General features: G+C 43.7%; 1 long non-coding RNA gene across 1 annotated transcript; it reads right to left on the minus strand.

The window, feature by feature from the left end:
- Positions 1–278: 278 nt before the first annotated feature.
- LOC145353671 (uncharacterized) lies at positions 279–3,685 on the minus strand. The gene is made up of 3 exons (XR_013888758.1): positions 3,569–3,685; positions 2,816–2,858; positions 279–587 (listed from the first exon to the last, which is right to left on the minus strand). It is a non-coding gene; the product is annotated as an uncharacterized LOC145353671 (long non-coding RNA).
- Between the last annotated feature and the right edge of the window lie 2,284 nt (positions 3,686–5,969).

Here is a 5,969-nt window from a genome sequence, read left to right on the forward strand (position 1 = left end):
TGTTCCTTCGTCAGGTGGGTGGGAGTTCTGATCACAAACAAGGCATATAAAGACACAAACTCAATTTACATGAATAATGATTGGAATGTGAGTCTTTACAGCTAATCAAGTTTTAAAGGTACAGACAATGAGAGTGGAAAGAGCATTAAGCACAGGTTAAAAAGATGTGTACTGTTTCCAGACAGGAAAGTTAGTGAGATTTTATAAGCGCAGTCAAGTTGTCAGGGTTACAGATAGTGCGACATGAATCCAAGATCCCGTTTGAGGCCGTCCTCATGTGTGTGGAACTTGGCTATCAGTCTCTGCTCAGCGACTCTGTGCTGTTGTGTGTGGTGAAGGCCGCCTTGGAGAACGCTTATCTGAAGATCAGAGGCCGAATGCCTGTGACCGCTGAAGTATTCCCCAACAGGAAGTGAACAGTCTTGCCAGGTGATTGTCGAGCAATGTTCATTTGTCCATTGTCGTAGTGTCTGCATGGTCTCCCCAATGTACCATGTCTCGGGTCATCCTTTCCTGCAGCATATCAGGTAGACAACATTGGCCAAGTACATCTCCACATCATGACTGGTAAGATGACCAGTCCAGGTCTGCAATCATAGAATCATATAATCAACCATAAAATCCTCACAGTACAGAAGAGGCCATTCGGCCCATCAAGTTTGCACTGACTCTCTGACAGAGTATCTTACCTAGGTCATCTCCCTGTACCCCTACAAATTTACCAGTATCAATACACCTAACCTGCACATCTTTGGACAGTGGGAAAAAGATGGAGCACCCAGAGGAAACCCATGCAGACATGGGGGGAATGTACAAACTCCATACAGACAGTCACCCAAGGCCGGAATTGAACCTGGGCTCTGGAACTGTGAAGCTAACCTCTGTGCCACCATGCTGCCGAAAAGATTTCACCATCTGCCATGGCAGAATTTGAACACAAGTCCCCAGGTCTTGTTCTGGGTCATTGGATTACCAGTTCAGTAGCGTATCACTACACCATTGCCTTCCCAGTCTAACTGGATACAGGACATGAGTACACTTGAGACTGAGGACAATGTTCTTTGGAATAGTCAAATCCTGCATGGCCAGAAAGCTTTACAGAGCTACTGCTAGAAAGGTTGCAGGAGGTCATGCTGGAGACAGTATCATCATTAGTGTTAGTGCAGCTGGAAGTAATGATGAAGAGCATGATGATCGTGACTCTCACCCTCTTTCCACATCTGACCATCGGATTATCAAGGAGGAGGCCGATATGTAGTGCTGGAGGGAATGGGCAAAAGCAAGATTGGCAGTCTGTCTCCAACAGCAACATCTGCTGACAGAGGTGATTTAGCATAGCCACCTTCTTCTGTCTCCCTCAAGACAGATGTGGAGGATCTAGGAGCCAAGGCATGCCAGCTAGATATCTTGATCATCATCTACTGAGAAGGAAGGAACAAGCTTGCACCATCAAGTCAGTCAAGCCTACCCTCCACCAGTGTTGATCACAAACCTCCAAGGCTCCTTTTACAGCCCTGAAATGGGTGGCACAGGGTTAGGAATGCTTGACAAGTGAGTAGGAGGAGGTGAGAGAAGCAGTGTGATTGTCTGAGCTGGAGAACTGACACAGCGATGTTCAGCTGGGCAGAGCTACAGGAATCAGACTACAGGTGGGTACGCCCGGACCAGCAGTGTATCCACAGGTTAATGAATGAATCAATTCACCACGTGTGCACTGTAATGTTTCAGGGTTTTGAGCTCATTCATTGAGAGAATGACCAACCCTGTGGAGAGCAGTATGGTGCAGCACTCTGAATGGGGGCACTGACATTCACAGAACACATGAGGTGTTCTGCAACATTGACTCTCAGTGAGGCTAATGAGACAAGTATGCTTGGAATAGATGCCAGTTGCATTCCAGCTGGTGGCTCCCTTACGTGCTCAAGCATTCCAACAAAGAACTGAAAAAGTCAGAGATGATGTTGAGGGGGCCACCTGTTCTTGTTGATGCTGAGAAATGCATGCATAGCTCTGGTACCACCATGATGTGAGGTGTATGACAAAGTGCCCAGGTGGCATATACAGTGATATAACTGGTACAATGTCAGCACATTCCTGGCCAACTTCAGAGCTAAGTTTGGGCAGAAAGGGCAGCTTGGATAAGTTCCTTTGCTGATGTTACTTGACTATGACTTACAAAGTTAATTTAACAAGTTTCTGTCTTACTGTTTAAGTTGCAGTGTAGCACCTGAATTTAGAAGCAAAATGTGCTTTCCAATCACCATCAGCTGAAATGTGGCCATCGAAAAGCTGAACAATACACTAAGTGTATGAAATAGCCATGGATTTAACAAAGAGAAACCTCGTTCAACCTGAAAGACAGGTAGAAAATTTGAGATAGAGTTTGTGAAAGCACAGCCTCCTTTGGCCTCTTTGTCTCTTGCTTGTTTTCTTGAGATTTAGTGATGTTCAAAGTAAAAACTAGTCTTCTCTGATTTATCCTGAAGGTGGGATTTAGTTTCTTACTTTTTCTTAAAACAAAAGACAGCTAAAAAAAAAATCAGTTTTAATTCAGAAATAAGAACTGCCTTTAAAGGTCCTTAATTGGGGATGGAGCCTAGTATCTTCTGGATTGTGGGCCTTAGCGCAATATTATCTGATAGGAATTGCTAACTAGCCATAAGTGTAGCCACATGCACTAACTCTATTGGGAAACACCTTAAACACACTCACACAATACAAGGAAATGCAATTCTCATGTATACATTTACTTAATCAACATATGCCATCATTAAATGATTGAAGAAGTATTCAAAAAATAGATGTCCATACTTACCTTTCACCTTTACTACCCAACAAACAACGTACACATACATCTCCTGCAAATGTGAACAACACCAGTGAGAAGATGTATTTTGCTTCCAAAGATAATATTGGCTTATATTGTTTGTAAGTCATGTAAGCCAAAGAGCAGGCACGTAAACTTTCAAACCACATTTAGAATAGGTTTGCATGGTTTACGTTCATTATTTTGCAGGGTCAGATGCTACTGCAAATAATGTTCTGATACTGACAAGATGGGGCTTAGAACAATGAAAGAAAATGGGAATAAAATAAAATGCAATTCTCCATTTATCAAACATATGACATTTTTGGTTAATGCCCATCTTGGGGATGAGGGAGTTGTGGCTTTGCTGGGAAATGTTCTGAATTGTAAAATAAGCTGATGCAGAGCATTGTTCTCTTTTAACATCTTATTTAAATATTTGTTTTTAATTACACACAAGCAGATAGGAGTTGAGTTTTTTTTCACCGTGAGGGAAGGGGGGTGGTTTGGTTGTCAGTCACATTAGTGCCAGACCTTCTGCCAAAATTTGTGCTGTCACCTCAGGAGGAGAAAATTGGCTTCAATATGTTTCTTCTCACTGACAACAGTGGGTGTATAATTTCAGAAAGCAGCACGCTTAAACAGCATCCGTCTGATTTTCCAGAAGAAATGAACATTTTAAAGAAAGTATTTTAGAAGGCACAGAAGGGAGGAACAAGCATCAAACATTACCAAGGCAATTTAGATGACTTCAGAACATACCTCATCAAAAATTCCGCAGTTTTGAAATCCCAAGTTATGCTTGCCTTGCAACTTCCTTCGAGCTATGTGTTTTTAAAGTTAACACATAACAATGTAGGCATGTTTTGTGTGTCTGTACCTGCATGCCTCTGTGATTCTTCTTTTTAATTGCCCGTACAGCTAGTTCTGACAGGAACAACAGGGCTGCCATTCGGACAGAAGTGCTGCTAAGTAACTATGTATACAAAACTCAAGCTTGAGCAGTTTGTGCATATATTAGATCGCAGGCTTTCATTCACTTGAACAAATCTATTCTATGCACAGTAATATACCCTGTTACCAGCTAACAATATCCCTGCTGTAGCACTGAAGACCTGCGTTCCAGAACTAGCCGCGCCCTTAGTTGAGCTGCTCCAGTGCAGCTGCAACACTGACATCTATCCCACAATATGAAAAGTTGTCTGAGTATGTCCTGTCCACAAAAGGTAATCCAACCAACTGTGGCTCAGTGATAGTTCTCATACTTTTGATTCAGAAGGGCGGCACTGTGCACAGTGGTTAGCACTGCAGCCTCACAGCACCAGAGACCCGGGTTCGATTCCAGCCTTGGGTAACTGTCCACATGGAGTGTGCACATTCTCCTCGTGTCTGCGTGGGATTTCCTCTGGGTGCTTTGGCTTCTTCCCACAGTCTGAAAGACATGCTGGTTAGGTGCATTGGCCATGCTAAATTCTCCCTCAGTGAACCTGAACAGGCACCAAAGTGTGGCGGCTTGGGGAATTTCACAGTAACTTCATTGCAGTGTTAATGTAAGTCTACTTGTGACACCAATAAATAAAATAAGACATGCAGGATTATCAAGCAACACTTACTCAGTAATTACTCACCAATCTCAGTTTAGGTTCCAATTTCAGCCTCAGACTTCATTGCAACAATGATACAAATCTGGATTCAATGGCTGAATTTTGGCAGCAAGGTGAGAGTGACTGCCCAAAACAGCAATTGACTGAGCATAGCACCAAAAAGTCCTAGTAAGTCACTGGGGTTCAAGGGAAAATCTCTTTAATGTCTGGAGTCCCACCTGATACAAAAGACATCACTGTATGAGTGATGAGAACATGGAATCAATACTACAGGGGCTACTTGAGGCAAATAGTACAGATACTACAAGGAGAGGTCAGATAAGTAAAAGAGGAACTATGTATGGAGGGTTACGAGTTGGGTGACGAAGTTTGAAAGGAGGCACAGGTGCAGCATAGACACCTTGCATAGACAGGTTGGGGTGAATGGCCTGTTTCTCTGTTATATATCTTATATAATTCTATGAGTTTCTCAGGGCAACATCCAAAGCAGCTTTTTCATCAATGGCCTTCACTCCATCATTAGTTCAAAACTGGGGCTGCTTACTGATAATTGCAGTGTCCATTTTAGTTTGCAGTTCTGCATTTAATGAAACAGTCTAATGCAACAAGTCCTAAGCGACAACCAGTCTCGGGCTGATGAGTGGCAACTAACATCCATGCAACTCAGCGTCAGGTAATGACCTTCAATAACAGAGAGCATAACCACCTCACATTGACATTCAATGACATTGTTGTCACCAAGTCCACACCATTTACACCCTGTGGGTCATCTTTGACCAGATACTGAACTGGAACAGCCACATAAATACTGTGGCTACAAAGGCAGAGTCTGGGTATTCAGCAATGAATGGTTGACCTCCGGACTTTCAAACCTCTCCAACATCTACAAGGGACAATTCAGGAATGTGATGAAATATTCCCCGCTTACCTGCTTGGGTGCAACTTGCCAAGCACTCTTTTTTCTATTTATTAGTGTCACAAGGAGACTTACATTAACACTACAATGAAGTTACTGTGAAAATCCCCGAATGACCTAACCAGCTTGTCTTTTGGACTGTGGGAGGAAACCGGAGCACCTGGAGGAAACCCACACAGGCACGAGGAGAACTTGCAGACCCTACACAGAGAATGACCCAAGCCAGGAATTGAACCTGGTTCCTGGCACTGTGAGGCAGCAATGCTGACCACACTGTGCCACCATGCCACCAGCTCAAGACATTCAACAATATCCATGACAAAGGAATCTGCTTGACCATGCCCACTCCCATCTACCTTCAATTCCTTCCACCATCAGCATAACATGCTACAGCATGTACTGTCTGGAGGATGCACTGCAGCAAAGTTCATCAACAGCTCCACCCCCCAAACCCCTGACCTGCATCACTCAAAAGGACAAGGGCAGCAGATGTACCAGAATGCCAACACTTTCACGTTCTCCTGGAATCAACATATACTGTCCATCGCTCCTTCAATGTTGGGTCAAAATTTTGGAGCTCGCTACCTAACAGCATTGCGGATGCAGCTCCAGATGCTCAAACAGCTGGGCCCACCACCACTTT

This window comes from Carcharhinus amblyrhynchos, chromosome 16 (assembly GCF_965287045.1).
Source record: "Carcharhinus amblyrhynchos chromosome 16, sCarAmb.v2.hapA, whole genome shotgun sequence".
Classification (NCBI taxonomy): Eukaryota; Metazoa; Chordata; class Chondrichthyes; order Carcharhiniformes; family Carcharhinidae; genus Carcharhinus; species Carcharhinus amblyrhynchos.